Genomic DNA, 18,506 nt, shown 5'->3' with positions numbered 1-18,506 from the left:
CAGCTTGCCGTTTGCTCCTCTGGGTCTCCATGTTGGCCAACATTTCACAACATCTCAGGGCACACGCCTTGGGAAGTAACTGTCTGCATCCTTCATGCATCAGCACATATCAGCCTCACCATATCATCATGACACATCTATGATTCATGTATAATATAGTTCACCGCTTCAATGCTGCATTGTGGAGCTTGCTGACACTTGCATTGTATAGTTGCTAACAGGCCGCTTTGTGTGCAGGAACAGGCAGCCATTTCATGCATTGAACCATGATGCATCAACACTCTTAGCTTGCTCTCTTAATGCTCACTTAATTTGTCCATACTTGTCTCACTTTGCAGTTTTGTACATTGTCACCTTAGTCAGAACATACAGCCGTGCGGTATGTATTGCATTTCAGTGCAGACACAAAGTCTTGCAGCCTGGCGTGTTTGGCTGCAGTGACCTGTCAAGGAAGCGGACATGTTGCTGTCCAGCATTGTGATATGTTACTGTCATACCAGCAGCATGTTCCAGCAGCTTACATGGAAAACACACTGCATGTGCTTCAATCAAATGACCAAGTGACAAATTCTAGGGGCAGTAGATTTCCATCAAGTTAAGGAGAACTATCGTCAGTAAGGGGGTCTTGCCCCAGTCAGTCACAGGTGTTTTCTTTTTCATTTACTCATGGGATGTGGACATCACTAACTGGCCACTGATGGCCATTTTATCGCCCATCCCTAGTTGCCCTTGAGAAGCTGGTGGTCAGCTACCTTCTTGAACCACTGCAGTCCACGTCCTAAAGGTTGACCCATAATGCCCTTAGGGAGGGAGTTCAAGGATTGTGACCCAGCAATGGTGAAGGAACTGCAAAATATTTCCTTGGAGGGGAACTTGTAGGTGATGATGTTTCCATGTATCTTCTACCTTTGACCTTCTGATGGAAGTGGTCATGGGTTTGGAAAGTGCTCTCTAAGGATCTTTGGTAAATTTTTGCAGTGCATCTTGTAGGAGGTGTAAACTGAACTGTGATGAACTTTGTCTTAACTTTACTTAGATTCATGTATGACTTCTGTCACTGATGTATATGCTGTGGTGGATTGACTTGTAAAATTTTTCACTAGATTTTTCATGCAAAAGTACGCTTGACAATAAATTTCTATTCTAGATGGTGCACATTGTTGCTACTGAATGTTGTAGGTGGAGGATGTGGATGCTTGTGGATGTGATGCTAATCAACTAGGCTGCTTTGCCCTGCTTGGTGTCAAGCTTTCTGAGTGTTGTTGGAGCTGCACCCATCCAGGCAGGTGGGGAATATTCTTTCACATGCCTGACTTGTGCCTTGTAGATGGTGGACAGGCTTTGGGAGTCAGGAACTGAGTTACATGCCTCAGTATTTCTAACTTCTGATGTACTCTTGTAGCCACTGTGTTTATGTGATGAACCCAGTTGAGTTTTTGGTCAATGGTAACACCAAGGATGTTGATAGTGAGGGATTCAGTGATGGTAACACCAATGAATGTCAAGGGACAGTGATTAGATTTTCTCTTATTGGAGATAGTCATTGACTGGCATTTGTATGGCACGAATGTTACTTGCCACTTGTCATTCCAAGCTTGGATATTGTCCAGAATTGTTTTATTTGAACACGGACTGCATTTTCTGATCTCAGTCCAGGGGCTTCGACACAATCATCTGGGTGCTTGGGCCGATCAGACTCAGGGGGATCCGTGTCTTTTTAGTCCAGTGCATGGGCTGTGGTCAGTCCTCCAGGTCCAGTACAAGCAGTCCGAGAAGTAGTGATATATTAGTCAGGGAGCTGCACAGAAATTAGTCAGGGATTTGGTCGCTCATCAGTCTGGGCTGTTTTTTCAAGTTGGTCAGGAGGTGGGCCATGGTCAGTCAAGGATGGTTATCGGGGCAAGCGCTGTGGTGGGAACTCTAGGAAAGTGAATAATGGGACTGAAGGCAGTTTGCTGGGATACAGAGGGGATTTCAACAGAAAATCATCATGGGATATGACTGGCTAGGCTACCTTTTATTATCTATCACTGGTTGCCCTTGAGACAGTGAAGCCACTATAGTTCATTTGATGTAGGCAGACCCACAATGTTATTGGGGAGGGAGTTTCAGAATGTTAACCCAGTGACTTTGAAAGAACAGTGATATATTTCCAAGTCAGGATGGTGAGTGGCTTTGAGGGAAAGTTGCAGATGGTGGTGTTCCCATATATCCGCTGCTCATGTCCTTTGAAATGGGAATAATTAAAGCTTTGAATGGTAGCTGCATAAAGAGCCTTGGTGACTTGCTACAGTGCATCTTGTAGATGGCACATACTGCTGCTACTGTGCATTGGTGGTAGAACGAGTCAATGTTTGTGGATGTGGTGCCAATCAAGTGGACTACTTTATCCGACATAGTGTCAAGATTCTTCAGTGTTGTCGGACCAGTACTCAAGCAGGCAAGTGCGGAGTAATCCAACACACTCCTGAGCTGTACTTTATAGATGGTGGACAGGCTTTGGGGAATCAAGAGGTGAGTTAGTTGCTGCAGGATTCCTAATTTTTGACCTGCTCTTGTAGCCACAGGCTTTATAATGGCTCGTTCAGTTAAGTTTCTAGTCAATTGTAGCTCGCAGGAGGTTGATATTTGGGAATTTAGTGATGGTAACGCTATTGAATGTCAAGGGTGATGGATACATTTTCTGTTGTTTGAAATAGTCCTTTCCTGGCATTTTTGAGGAATGAATGGTCTTTTCTGCTTTTTGATCCAAGACTGGATATATTCCAGCTCTTGTTGCATTTGTACGTAGTTTTGTTAAGTATTTAAAGAGTCACAATTGATGTTGAACATTGTGGAATCATTACGGAACATTCAGTAATGTTTAGGAGGAGGAGAGGTTACTGATGAAGCAGCTGAAGATAGTTGGGCTAAGGACACTACCCTGAGGACCTCTTGCAGAGATGTCCTGGAGCTGAGGTGACTAACTTTCAATAAGCACAATTATCTACCTTTGTACCAGTTATGGCTCAAGCCAGTGAAGAGTATTTCTCCTGATTCCATATTGACTCTAGGTTTGCTAGGCCCCCTTGATGTGACACCCTGTCAAATGTGGCCTTGATGTCAAGAACAGTCACCCTCAACTCACGCCTGGAGTTCAGTTCTTTAGTCCATGTTTGAGTCAAGCTACAATGAGGTCAGATGCTGAATGACCTAAGTGAAAACCAAACTAAACATCTGTGTTAACAAAGTGTAGAGCTGGATGAACACAGCAGGCCAAGCAGCATCAGAGGAGCAGGAAAGCTGACGTTTCGGGCCGAGATCCTTCTTCAAAAATGGGGGAGGGGAAGGGGGTTCTGAAATAAATAGAGAGAGAGGGGGAAGCGGATAGAAGATGGATAGAGGAGAAGATAGGTGGAGAGGAGACAGACAGGTCAAAGAGGCGGGGATGGAGCCAGTAAAGGTGAGTGTAGGTGGGGGGTTACGGAGGGGTTAGGTCAGTTCAGGGAGGATGGACAGGTCAAGGGGGCGGGATGAGGGTAGTAGGTAGGAGATGGGGGTGGGGCTTGAGGTGGGAGGAGGGGATAGGTGGGAGGAAGGACAGGTTAGGGAGGCGGGGACATGCTGGGCTGGTTTTGGGATGCAGTTGGGGGAGGGGAGATTTTGAAGCTTGTGAAGTCCACATTGATACCATTGGGCTGCAGGGTTCCCAAGCGAAATATGAGGTGCTGTTCCTGCAACCTTCGGATGGCATCGTTGTGGCACTGCAGGAGACCCAGGATGGACATGTCGTCTGAGGAATGGGAGGGGGATTTGAAATGGTTCGCGACTGGGAGGTGCAGTTGTTTAGTGCGAACTGACCGTAGGTGTTCCGCAAAGCGGTCCCCAAGCCTCCGCTTAGTTTCCCCGATGTAGAGGAGGCCACATCGGGAACAGCGGATACAGTATACCACATTAGCAGATGTGCAGGTGAACATCTGCTTGATGTGGAAAGTCTTCTTGGGGTCTGGGATGGGGGTGAGGGGGGAAGTGTAGGGGCAGGTGTAGCACTTCCTGCGGTTGCAAGGAAAAGTGCCGGGTGCGGTGGGGCTAGAGGGGAGTGTGGAGCGGACAAGGGAGTCACGGAGAGAGTGGTCCCTCTGGAAAGCAGATAAGGGTGGGGAGGGAAAAATGTCTTTGGTGGTGGGGTCGGATTGCAGATGGCGGAAGTGTCGGAGGATGATGCGTTGGATGTGGAGGTTGGTGGGGTGGTACGTGAGGATGAGGGGGATTCTGTTTTGGTTGTTATTGCAGGGAGGGGGTGTGAGGGATGAGTTGTGGGAAATACGGGAGACACGTTCGAGGGCGTTCTCGACCACTGGAGGGGGGGGAAGTTGCGGTCCTTGAAAACGAGGACATCTGAGATGTCCGGGAGTGGAATGCCTCATCCTGGGAGCAGATGCGGCGGAGGCGAAGGAATTGGGAATAAGGGATGGCGTTTTTGCAGGAAGGTGGGTGGGAGGAGGTGTATTCTAGGTAGCTGTGGGAGTCGGTGGGCTTGAAATGGATATTGGTTTCCAGGTTGTTGCCAGAGATGGAAACACAGAGGTCCAGGAAGGAGAGAGAGGTATCAGAGATGGTCCAGGTGAACTTAAGGTTGGGGTGGAAGGTGTTGGTGAAGTGGATGAACTGTTTGAGATCCTCGTGGGAGCACGAGGCAGCGCCGATACAGTCATCAATGTAACGGAGGAAGAGGTGGGGTTTAGGGCCAGTGTAGCTACGGAAGAGGGATTGTTGCACGTAACCTACAAAGAGGCAGGCATAGCTTGGGCCCATGCGGTTACCCATGGCCACCCCCTTTGTCTGTAGGAAGTGGGAGGAATTGAAAGAGAAGTTGTTGAGGGTGAGGACGAGTTCGGCTAAGTGGATGAGGGTGTCAGTGGAGGGGGACTGGTCGGGCCTGCGGGACAGGAAGAAGCAGAGGGCCTTTAGGCCATCTGTATGGGGAATGCAGGTGTATAGGGACTGGATGTCCATGGTAAAGATGGGGTGTTGGGGACCGGGGAATCGGAAGTTTTGGAGGAGGTGGAGGGCGTGGGTGGTGTCACGGACGTAGGTAGGGAGTTCCTGGACCAAGGGGGAGAAAATGGAGTCGGGATAGGTGGAGATAAGTTTGGTGGGGTAGGAGCAGGCGGAGACAATCGGTCGACCAGGGCAGTCAGGTTTGTGGATTTTGGGAAGGATACCTGTGAGCAGATTATTGCTAAGCTTCTTGCTACTATTGATAATCCCTTCCATTACTTTACTGAGGATCAAGGGTGGACTGATGTGGTGATAATTGGCTGCGTTGGAGTTGTTCTGTTGTTTGTATATAGGACATAACTGGGCAGTTTTTCACACTGCGGAGTAGTTAACAACATTGTAGCTATATTGAAACAAGTTGGTTAGGGGTGCAGCAAATTCTGGACCACACAATTATTGTGCTACTGGCAGAATGTTACCAAGGCCCAAGTCTTTTGACTATCCAATGCCTACAGTCGTTACTTGATATTATGTGTAATGAATCAAACTGACTGAAGATGACATCTGTAATGCTTGGGACCTATGGAAGAGGCTGGAATGGATCGTCTACTCTTCACTTCTGGATGAAGATATTTGTAGATGCTTCAGTCTTTTGCACTGATGTGCTGGGCTCCCGCATTATTGAGGATAGAGATAATTGTGGAGCCTCCTCCTCCAATGAGTTTTTTAATTGTCCACCATTCATGACTGGATGTGGCAGACTGCAGAGCTTAGATCTGATCAATTGCTGATGGAATTACGGTTCTGATATAACACATGTTTCTTCAACGCGAATTGGTTTTAACGCGATGGCAGAATTGTTGAACATTATTTATAGAACGCGAACTTTCCCTACCTGTATTGGTTATAACGCGATTCTGTCCCCATTACTTTAAATGTCATGGTTATTGTGCAATTTTCTTATAACGCGAGATCGCACGAGTACAGGACCATTGCGTTATTTCAGAACTGACTATACTTAGTCCTGTCCATCACTTCCTGCTTATGTGGTTTGGCAAGCAAATAGTCCATTTATGTAGCTTCACCAGGTTAACAACTCATTTGTAGGTAAGCCTGGTGATGCTCCTGGCATGACTTCCTGCACTTTTTATTTAACCAGAGTTGATCGCTTGCCTTGATAGCAATTGTAGAGTGCAGGATATGCCAGCCAATGAGGTTGCAGATTGTGTTGGAGCACAATAATGCTGCTGCTGATGGCCAGGCTGTCGCTTGACTACTCTGTGAGACAGTTCTCCCAACTTTGGCACTAGCCCCCATATGTTAGGAGGACTTTGCAGAAATGACAAATGTCATTTCTGTTGTGTAGCAGGTTGATATAACTGAGTGGCTTGCTTGGCCACATATGAGTCAACCACATCACTGTGGGACAGATTGGGTAAAGATGGTGCAGTTTCATCCCTAAAGGGCATTAGTGAACCAGATTTTTTTTAAAATAACAGTCAACATTGTTTTCATCTTTAGACTTTTAATCTTTTGAAGATCAAGTTCCTCCAATACCATATGCCATCATCAGCTCTTCCTATAATAATTGTGAAGGGGACAATTCATTATGTAAGACTGGGAGACAAAAGAAGATTGGAGCCCAAGGGTATTGTGGGAAATCATGAATGGCCACCACCCTCTTGCATTTAAGGTGGGGGAAGCATTGGGTGTGCCTCAGTCGCTCATCTTCAATGGGATGCTCGATAGGTGATAGAGGGAGGGTGGCAATATATTGTGTTTAGGTATATTGGTTAGAGCGCACATCTTGATGTTTAGTGTATCTGCAATGGAACACTTTCTTTCCATTGGGTCTATCAAGGACTGTCAAATGTCTCCTATATGTCAGGTTCCCATGCAGGTGAGGACTGAGAATTTGTTTCAATACAGCACAGAGAAGCCACAATTTCTTTGGAGGCTTTGGTCAGGAGAAATAGAGGACACAATGAAGCCATGTGATGGAAGATGAGGATTATGGGAGCTGCTACTTTGTGCTGAGCAGGAAAACAAGGATGTTTTTCAGAAAGAGTAGCATCTTCAGCACCCGACAGGCAAAGCAATGCAGAGATAACAAGGTGTAGAGCCGGATGAACACAGCAGGCCAAGCGGCATCAGAGGAGCAGGAAGGCTGATGTTTCGGGCCTTGACCCTTCTTCAGAACCTTCAGACCCTTTTCTGAAGAAGGGTCTAGGCCCGAAACGTCAGCTTTCCTGCTCCTCTGCTTGGCCTGCTGTGTTCATCCAACTCTACACCTTGTTATCTCAGATTCTCCAGCATCTGCAGTTCTACTATCTCTAAGCCAAAGCACTGCAGGCAGGACTTCTTTATAAACTTGGTTCAAATAGAACTCAGTTGTGTGAATTCATCCTTCACTGACTCTAGATGTTTTGACGCCGCTGAAGATTGCATTCCCTGTCTAATCCCAACTGCAAAAGTATCTTGACAGTTTGATCTCTTTAAGTCTTTCCTGTTGTTCAATAGAAGTTAACCTTAACAACAGGCAGAAACTGAAAAAACTGCGGATGCTGTAAATCAGAAACAAAAACAGAAATTGCTGGAAGAACTCAGCAGGTCTGGCAGCTTCTGTGGAGAGAAATCAGAGTTAATGTTTCGGGTCTGAGGAAGGGTCAGTTGACACAAAATGTTAACTCTGATTTCTCTCCAAGGATGCTGCCAGACCTGCTGAGCTTTTCGAGCAAATTCTGTTTTTGCAACTGATGGAAGTCTTCACAACATATGATGTTTCCATATTCAACTACGAGAAATGTGCATAGTAATCCAAACTCAGCAGAAAGGGCAGCTATCATTCAGATAGAATTAGAATATTGTGTAATGGTAAGGATAGTCAGCTTTTCTAACTTCATTCTCGCAGGTGCAGCTAAAATAATAGTTGCTGACAGACCTGCTGTGTGTATATTCATACATTTTATTTTTGAATTATTTTGAGTCATGATTTTGACTTAAACTGTTTTAAACTGTGAATCTTAGGTACACAACCAGGAATGATTATGTACAATTTGAGACTTTGATATTATGACCCATTCAGAGATCGTAATTTATTAAGTGCACAAATATGAACATGATTGTTGAGTTTGAGAACTTTTTTCTGAATTTCATTTTAAGTGAAATGTTGATGGGAATTTATTTATACTCAGGTAGCTGTGTAGAGCAGAGGAATTTTGTACGTCAAAGGTTAAAACTCAGCCTTGAAGAACTGCACATTACAATTGCAAGAGACTCTGATAATTGAGCTTTCTTTATATTTTAAAGCGTTTTAATTTAATCAGATTTTAACTGAAAGCTTCCATTGTTCTATGTAGTCTAAATTAAAGCCAATTGCTTGGCTGGGATTTTCCAGGCTTGTCCAAAGTGAGCAGAAAGGCAAATATGGGTTGGAGGCTAAGATTCATTTTACCAATAGCAGATTAAAGTTTTTAATATTAAAATTGAGCAAAGTTTCAGGCAGCAACTCATATTCCACTTGGGAACCCTGCAGCCTAATGGTATCAATGTGGATTTCACAAGCTTCAAAATCTCCCCTCCCCCTACCGCATCCCAAAACCAGCCCAGCTCGTCCCCACCTCCCTAACCTGTTCTTCCTCCCACCTATCCCCTCCTCCCACCTCAAGCCGCACCCCCATCTCCTACCTACTAACCTCATCCCGCCCCCTTGACCTGTCCGTCCTCCCTGGACTGACCTATCTCCTCCCTACCTCCCCACCTACACTCACCTTTACTGGCTCCATCCCCGCCTCTTTGACCTGTCTGTTTCCTCTCCACCTATCTTGTCCTCTATCCATCTTCTATCCACCTCCCCCTCTCTCCCTATTTATTTCAGAACACCCCTCCCCTCCCCCATTTCTGATGAAGGGTCTAGGCCCGAAACGTCAACCTTCCTGCTCCTCTGATGCTGCTTGGCCTGTTGTGTTCATCCAGCTCTGCACCTTGTTGTCTCAAAGTTTCGGGCAGGTCAGCTTTCAAAAAGTGATAGTCAGGAAGCTCCTTTTCATTGATAAATCTGTCATAAATTCCCATTAACACTCTAGCACAATGGAATCACATAGTGCAATTTTTCCAATGATGTGAGAAACAGCTGTTTGCAAACCAATCATTTGTATATGAGGCATATACTTGAAGAGATTGAGGTCTTTGTGATGCTACAGCAAGTACTCATTGTTTCCTGCTGAGATTTTTTCCTCAGCACACTCATTCTGAATGTGCGTCGTAAGATGTTATTAAAAAATTTAGCCTGTCTGGCCATTTCTTCCTCTGAAGGATCATTCACTCCAATTGACTGCAATTGTTTGGCCAGCTGAACCCAGTTTTGTGGCGCCCAAAGGAAAGAAGGAGGTGAAGACATGTCAAGTAGCAACAACAACAGGGCCTTCAGGTTCAGAGAGTTCCACCTCTGGAGGGAAAAAACAGCGTCCGAAAAGGTGAACCGGGGTCTTTAGTGACATCATGCAGTCCACCATAGACATTGTAGCTGCCTACAGATCGCCACAAAGCAATACCGGAGGTGTCTTGGTATGACCAGGGACACCATCATCTACGTCCAGCACCTCCTGCACAAAGCTCTGTTGTCGCTCGGCTTAGGAGGAATCACTGTGTCAGTGGCATTGAAGATCACAGCAGGACTGAACTTCCTCAGCACCATCTCCTTTCACACTTCAACTGGGGAACCTGTGTGGCATCTCACAAACAACCAGCCACAAGGGCACCGTGAGCTCACTGATACTTTTTTTACAGGAAAGAAGTACAGTTTGTGCAGTTCACTCAGGGAGGCAAACTACCTGTGCTGTCAAACTGGCAGCCATTGCTGGCTTCTCTCAGGTCCAAAGGGCATTCTCAGAACTCCCTGACATCATCCAACCAGATTTGTGAACAGGAAGGAATTTAATTCCCTTAATGTCCAGTTTGTTTGAGACCACAACAACAATTCCTGCAGGTGTGTATCGTCTTTCCAAGGAGCAGACGCAATGCCTACATTCTACACAACTCCCTGGAACTTTAAATATTTACCCTCCCCCCGATGCCTCCTGCAAGTGGTAAAAGGGTACTCCTAGAAGACATCACTAATGATCACAGTATACAGCTCAGTATAATTCTGCCTATACATCCACAGGGGCTGTTATTAAGCAGACAACTGGTCTCCTGATGATGAGATTCCAATACATTGGTTAAAAAGGCAGATCAGTCCAATACTTGTTAGGCTGTACCTCCAGGATGGTAATTGTTTATTGTATTCTGCACAACCTGGCTAAACAATAGGGACATCAATTTGGCAGATTGGGAAATTGATAAGCAACAGGATTCCAATGGAGAAGAAGGGTCCCAACCCGAAACGTCAGCTTTCCTGCTCCTCTGATGTTGCCTGGCCTGCTGTGTTCATCCAGCTCCACACTGTGTTATCTAGGATTCCAATGGAGATGCTAAAGGAGGCATCATTGATAATAATGCTGAAGAAACCAGAGTCTTAGAGACATGGCAGACAGGTCCAAGGGAATGTCGTAACCATCAAATTTGATACAGGCTGATTTTTGATAAACATTAATGATATTCGGAGATGGAAAACAACAATGTCTGAGATGCATTCTTGCTATGAAGGAAATCTTTATTTTCTACCATTGTACTTCAGGATCTTTCATTTGAAATTCAGTGGAAGATTTTATTAGGCATTACTCCAATGACCTCTACTCTGTTTCAAGGCCACAGCAGCAGTCAGAGTTCTGCAGAAATAGGTGTGGTGCTTACATTAGGGAAATATTGTGCAAGGGGAATTCATCTACTGCAAAACATTCAAGAGCCTCCACAATACTCATTTACTCTCCAAACTCACATATGTAGCCAAAGGTAGCATGACTCTGAGGTCATGTTCCTTCCAGAAGGCAGTAGAGTCTGGGCATAGCTCCGGAATGTGCACACGTGAGCATTCACAGTGATCAGCAGCTTTCAGGGCTGGCTTTAACAGAAGCAGAAAAGAAACAGAAATCTTACCAAATAGAATCACACAAGGTTAATGCAGTACAAATGCTTTATTTTTGTCTCATACTTATTTCTGCATTGATATCAGTTCACACAAAAGTGCTTCAATGCTCATTCATCTATTTTCCCTTGTCATTACATCTTGCTGTGCCTGAGAAAGCTTCTGACTGCTCTTGCCTCAGATAGAGTCATAGAGCCATACAGCATGGAAGTAGACCCTTCAGTCTAATTCATCCATGCCAACCAGATTTCCCAAACTAAATTAGTCCCATTTGCCTGCATTTGGCCCATACCACTCTAAACCTTTCCTATCAAAAACCTGTGCAAATGTCTTTTAAATGTTGTAATGGTACCAGCATCTACCACTTCCTCTGGCAGTTCATTCCATACAAGTACCGACCTCTGTGAAAAAGTTACCCCTCAAGTCCCTTTTAAATCTTTCCCCTCACACCATAAACCTATACCCTACAGTTTTAAACTCCCTAACCTAGAGAAAAGAGCTTTACTATTCACCATATCTGTGACTCTCATGATCTTATAAACTTCTACAAGAACATCCATCAACCTTCTACGCTCAAGGAAGAAAAGTCCCAGTCTATCCAGCCTCTCCTTATCATTCAAACCCTCCAGTCTTGGTAATATCCTTGTAGATCGTTTCTGCACCTTTTCCAGTTTAATGCTAGCCTTTCTATGGCACAGCAACCAGAACTGTATGCAGAAATCTCAAAGTGGCCTCACCAATGTCCTGTATAGCTGCAACATTCCATCCCAACTCCTGTACTCAATGCTCTGACCAAGGAAGGCAAGCATACCATATGGCTTCCTCACCACCCTGTCTACCTGTGATGCCGCTTTCAAGGAGCTATGTACCTGAAACCCTAGGTCCCTCTGTTGGACAACACTCCCCAAGGCCCTACCATTAACTGTGTAAGCCCTGCCCTGATCTGCCTTACCAAAATGCAACACCTCACATTTATCAAAATTAGACTCTATCTGCCACTCTTGTCCATTGGCTCAGCTGATCAACATCTCATTGTATTATTAGTTAACCGTCTTCACTGTGTACTATACCACCAATCATCCACAAACTTACTAACCATGCTTCCTATATTCTCATCCCAATCATTTAATAAATGACCAGGAGCAGTGGACTCAGCACCGATCCCTGTGGAACACCGCTGGTCACATGCCTCCAGTCTGAAACAACCCTTTGCTACCACCCTCTATCTCCTACCGTTAAAATGCCACATCATGATGCCATCTATTTCTTTCTTGGTCTATTCCAAAATCTGGACAATAATATTACACATTTGGTTTTATTGCTCTCCTGCCAGTTCCTTGGCATCTTCTCAAAAGGGGGTCAATATCCTGATGTTGGGCATTCTTCAACCTCCACAACTCCATATTGCCCTTTTGTCTGCATCTGCTCACAAAGTTGCCTATGGATTCCCAGAGTTTTGTCTAAATAACATGATTCTTGTCAATGAATGCAGAAGTTTAATCTGATCCTCAACTGTTTTTCTAAAAGGATTCAATTCTGTTGGGGATTTTTTAGCTCATTAGCTGCAGGGTCTTAGGACCCTGTAGACCTTTGTTTCCAATTAACAAGCAAATCTTAAGGGGTTGTTTTTCTGTACCACACAACAAAATAACCCGTAACTTTTTTTTTGTCTCCACATGGACTACTGAGGTCTATGTATGGCAGCAGCTTCCAGAAGCAGAAGCCATTCATCAGGAAGCCAATTGATGTATGCAGAGCTTCCCAGCAGCTGCGTGGCCACGCATCTAAATCTAGGAACAATTGCTCTGAATGTATTTTAAATCCATTTAGGAGGTCTGCTGTGTCACAATTTAAACTTGGGGATTTTGTGGACATTCAGACAAGATGCCTTTGACCTTTCCTTTCTATAAATGTAACACATATCCTGATCACTTGCCTTTTTCACGAGATTTAAACTGGCTTCTCAATAGTGGGTGGTCTGCCTACCAGCTAGCTGTGTACTCAACATTCTCTGAACAAATGGACCAAGTGTTGTTCCATGCACTTTGGGAGGATCCAAGTTTGGATTACTTGCTGACTGTTCAAGTACAAATTGGCCTCATTCAAGCATTGTTTTCCACTGTTGTTCACCACATCATGTTAATAATCAAGAATCAATCACTCTTAAGGATGATTAACTCTGTGCATTTAAAGCATGTTTTAAATTATGAAGCAGGCATTATAGCAATCTAACTGACTTCTGTGCGTGCAACTGCAAACTCAAAGCAGATTAACTGACAGGCAGAGTCACAACATTATACGCACACTACACATGAAGTCCTTTAAGGTGAATTATCTTAAAAAGCAAACATATACAACAACCATACATTATCATCTTAATTTGATATTGAAAGCCTGAGACGAGACCATGCACCAGGTAGAACAGCAAGGCAGATAAGCTAGTCAAAAAATTGTAAATTGCTGAAGAAGTGAGAATAGCATCTCTGGTCCCCCATTTAGATCACGCAGGGGTGCAGGGTGAGGACCATTGAATTGAATCAGACCAAGCTGTCATTGAAGGTGAGTATTCATAGCCTAAATTTAACACATAAGAAGTAGAACATTATTTTAGCAGTGCAAATGGGTCGGAACATATTTATTTCATGAATAGTCAATTGGTCTACAGTTCTAGTGGGCATCAGAAGGCCCAGTTCAAATGCTAGTGCAACTGATGAGTTTTTAATGTACCAGACCATGAATGCTGTCATTAATGCAAGCTGGTTTGAGTCCAATTTACTGTAAACACATATCCAAGTGTCATGGAAAAAAAGAGTTATGATATTATGGATTTTTGTAAAATAAAACTAATCTGACTCGATACAGAGTCAGTGGCTAAACATACATTTAATGCTCTAAGTTAACTGACCATACAGCTGTGATCTCTAAGCCAAATACGGAGAGACATACCCACTCATGTGAGGACTTGAAATACCACGTGTTCGCAAGCAATGGAGATGTGAGAATTAAAATTTTAGAGAGAAAGAGCAGATGTGTGGAAGAACTTAAAAAGGAGCGCAGCATAATTGACTTCTTTACTTTTGATTCCTCAAAATTAACACACCGCTATTTTGAGTATTGAATTGTATAAAGAATTATTGGTTGAGAGTAGACAGTATGTGGAACTCTAAGAAGAAAGCTTTGATAAACACACTCAGAGGGTAAGTTTTGACTGAAGATCAAATTCAGAAACCATGTTTGATTTGATTTGATTGTTGCCATTTGTTCATTTAAGGTGAAGCGGGGGGAGGTTCGAAAGAGACATAAGGGGCAAGTTTTCTACACAGAGAGTGGTAGCAGTCTGGAATGTGCTGCCAGGGGTGGAGGAAGATATTTTTTATTCATTTGTGCATTGTGGGCGTCGCTGGCTGGCCAGCATTTCTTGCCCATCCCTAGTTGCCCTTGAGAAGGTAGTTGTGAGCTGCCTTCTTGAATCCTGCAATCTACCTGCTGTGGGTTGGAAGGCTTTTGGCTTGGAGGGCAACTTGAAGGTGGTGGTGTTCCCATATGTCTGCTGCCCTCGTCCTTCTAGATTGAAGTGGTCGTGGGTTTAGAAGGTGCTGTTTGAGGATATTTGTTGAATTTCTGCAGTGCATCTTGTAGATAGTACACACAGCTGCTACTGAGCGTCGGTGGTGGAGGGAGTGGATGCTTGTGGATGTGGTGCCAGTCAAGCGGGCTGCTTTGTCCTGGATGGTGTCAAGCTTCTTGATGTTGTTGGAGCTGCACTTATCCAGTGCAAGTGGGGAGTATTCCATCACACTCCTGACTTGTGCCTTGTAGATGGTGAACAGGCTTTGAGGAGTCAGGAGGTGAGTTAGTCACAGTATTCCTAGCTTCTGACCTGTTCTTGTAGCCACTGTGTTTATGTGGTGAGTCCAGTTGAGTATCTGGTCAATGATAACCCCCAGGTACAAAAAGGGAATTTAAGGGACTTTTAGATAAGCACGTGAATATGCAAGGAATGGAGGGATATGGACAAAGGGCAGGCAGAAAAGATTAGTTTCATTTGGCATCATGTTTGGCACAACATCATGGGCCGAAGCGTCTGTTCCTGTGCTGTACAGTTCTATGTTCTATGCACCGAGATACAATGAGAAGTATTATTTTCTGTGCTTTCCAGGCAAATCATACCACACAAAAGTACATCAGGGTTGAAAGAAAGTCAGGCAACGTGGAAACACTGGAACCACAGAACTACGAAAGAACAATGAACCTTCTCTCTCTCTCTCCCAAAATCTACGGTCCTGTTGATATACTGGAAGATACAACTATCCCAATACCAACCACTTTGGCTGGCAGTGAGTCCTAGATCAAGACTGTCCCTAGAAAACATTTCAATCTGAATCCAGACACACCCAAGGCAGGAAATCCTTACAAATGCTGATGGAATCAATTAAGTTATCAGAAAATAATTCTTAGAATCTTATTTTTATATCCAATTTTTGGATTGAGTTCGACTCCCCTTGACCTAAAGCTGTTGTTAAAATGTAATTTATTTATAATGATTGTCAGCTCGATTGGATCTATGCATGTGTGTAGAATGCTGCAAATATTCGGATAATGGAGTGTTCACTTTGTGTCCTGAATGCATCCTTGACTTTGAGATCCAGGGAGCCAAGGTCCTGTCTTGACCTCATGAACCACTTGCTAGATCTTTTATGCAACTGCTGGGCATTGAGGCAAGATTCTTGTTGGTCAGTAGTGAGTTGTCTGTGAAGAAGGATGATTGCTTGTGAATAACCTCATTAACTGCATAAAAACAGAAGTTGCTGGAAAAGCTCAGGAGATCTAGCAGCATCTGTGAAGAAATGATCAGAGTTAACGTTTTGGGTCTGGTGACCCTTCCTCTTGGCTAGTAGGATGAATAATGTTAATGGGGACTGTTATTGACTAACAATAGGTGGTGTTTAGTGGCAGGCTATGTGATAGCAAGGCCTGGTGTGTGGGGTAGGGGGCTAGTTAATGGGAGAGTTTAGACTCTAAAATTATTGAACATGATTTTGAGTCCAGAGGGCTGCAGGGTCCCCCAGCGGAAAATGAGGTGTTGTTCCTCCAGCTTATGTTGAGCTTTGCTGGAACAGAGCAGCAAGCCAGAGACAGAGTTGTTGGCCAGGGAACAGGGTGGTTTGTTAAAGTGGCAGGCAACTTGAAGTTCAGGATCTTTTTTGTGAGCACAACGTAGATGTTCTGCGAAGTGGTCACCCAATCTATGCTTCGTTTCCCCATTGTAGAGGAGACCACATTGTGAGCAGTGAATGCAGTAGACTAGATTCTGGGAAGTGCAGGTGAAGTGTTGCTTCACCTAGAAGGTATGTTTGGGCCCTTGGATTCTGGGGAGGGAGGAGGTAAACGGGCAGATGTTGCACCTTCACCGGTTACAGGGGAAGGTGCCATGGGGCTGTGTGTGTGTGGGGTGGGCGTGAGGGGGTGGTGGGGGTGGTGTTGGAGGTGAAGGAAAAGTGGACCAGGATATCCCTGAGGGAACGGTCCCTGCGGAAGGCAGACAAGGGAGGGAAGGGGAATTTGTATCTGGTGGTGGCATCTCACTGGAGGTAGCAGAAATGGCACCTGATGATCTTCTGGATGTGGATACTGGTGGGATGGTAGGTAAGGACAAGGTGAGGAAGGGTCACCAGACCTGAAACGTTAACTCTGATTTATTCTTCACGGATGCTGCCAGACCTGCTGAGGTTTTCCAGCAACTTCTGTTTTTGTTCCTGATTTACAGCATCAGCAGTTCTTTCAGTTTTTACTCATTAACTGCACATTTCACCCTACTAAAATGCTCATATTTCGATCTTACCATCCACTGAACAAGTGAGCTGCTAAGAATTCTCAATATGAAAGTCAGAGCGGGTACCTGGCACCCTCAGCTCACTGTTTGCTGCAAAGGGCACCAGACACCAACATTTCAGGGCACACTGCCACATGCACTTCACATGCATAGACACTGGCATCTGTCATGTGCTAGTCTGTATGAATCCTCATGGCATATCCCCGAGCCATTTACAATACACTTCAGCACTTCAACGCTGCACCTCAGGGTACAGTGGCAACTATCATTGTAATTTTACTCCCAGGAACACGTGGACAGCTCATAAACTGGACCAGACTGCATCTCCAGCTTGTTCCTTTGCTGTCTTAGTGCTCATTCGTTTTGAGCCTACATGGATGCTCGCTGTAGCCCCTGCCCATGAAACTCAATGGAACTGACACTCAGCCAAAAGAAGTAAAATTCGGCCAAAAGTTCCCTCTCAATCATTGAACATTTTTGGATTTTGGAGTTTCTTTATCAAGTCACTGGCAGGCAGTTTTGATCCACATTTCATCATCCTGTAATAAAAGAGAACTCACACTGGTTGTCACTGGCATCAGCACCCAGTTTGAATGGCTTTTCACTATTCAGGGTGATGAAATCTAGTGCAGTTGTCAGCACAGCTTTCAAGTCAACAAAGGCTCTCTGACATTCTTGCACATGGTCAAATTTTCTGCTTTCCTTCAGCAAATTTGTTAGAGGTGTCTCGAAAGTGCTGAAGTTCGGAGGAAATTCCCAATAAAATCCATTCTTGCCAACACAAAGCAAAATTGTGTGTTTTGTCCTAGGCATGCCAGAGCAACCTTGTCTGACTGTGTAGTCCAAATAAGTTACTTTTGTTTCGATAAATTTGCTCCAAGCCACATTTATAGCCAAACTAGCTTTCTGTAGCCAATCAAACAATTTAAACAAGTGATGTAAGTGTTCTTCCAAGGTTTGGCTAACACCAAGCCATTTGTGCGTTAACTGAGCAGCTACAAAGTCCTTCAGTGACTTGGGACTTTGCTGGAACATTAATCATTCCAAACATTTTCCACTGGCCAGTCAGCTGTTAATTCAGTGTAGATCATAGGTGCAATAATAAATTAACAAAAAGAGTTCCCTTCTCTGTCACACCTATAAGTTTGACTTAGCTGAGAATTAGATGGCCTTTCTTTGATTATTTATACAACTGAGCTGAGACTTTGGTAGTTTCAAATAATCCCTTCAGCATTCTAAAGATCACTTCTGATCTGGAATTTTCAAACTTAACCCCTACACTTAGCTAATCAATTTCCTAACTGTTCTGAACTAGCCCCTTTCTCTTACACCTGACCCCAGGCAGATCTTCTGTGAATTGCCTCAAAAGCTAAACAGTCTATAGGTTTTGCCTAAGCAAAAACAAATTAATTTCTGATCCTTTTAAACCAACAGCAAGCTAATGCCTTTTAACGTTTGCTTTGACCAATCATAAAACTCTCACAATACAAACAAATCTGCATCACTCTAGGCCTACAGTCTCACACACATTCTGGTTCAAAAATCATAGCTCCAGAAAGACACGCAAGTTAATTCAGAGATAGTGGGGACTGCCGATGCTGGAGAATCTGAGATAACAAGGTATAGAGCTGGATGAACACAGCTGGCCAAGCAGCATCAGAGGAGCAG

General features: G+C 44.3%; 1 pseudogene; it reads right to left on the bottom strand.

Moving 5' to 3' along the window:
* LOC109910932 overlaps positions 1 to 18,506 on the bottom strand; it is a 496,846-nt pseudogene that overhangs the window by 170,772 nt on the left and 307,568 nt on the right.

This window comes from Rhincodon typus, chromosome 2 (assembly GCF_021869965.1).
Source record: "Rhincodon typus isolate 14 chromosome 2, sRhiTyp1.1, whole genome shotgun sequence".
Taxonomy (NCBI): Eukaryota; Metazoa; Chordata; class Chondrichthyes; order Orectolobiformes; family Rhincodontidae; genus Rhincodon; species Rhincodon typus.
This window is presented reverse-complemented; position numbering and strand designations above follow the sequence as displayed.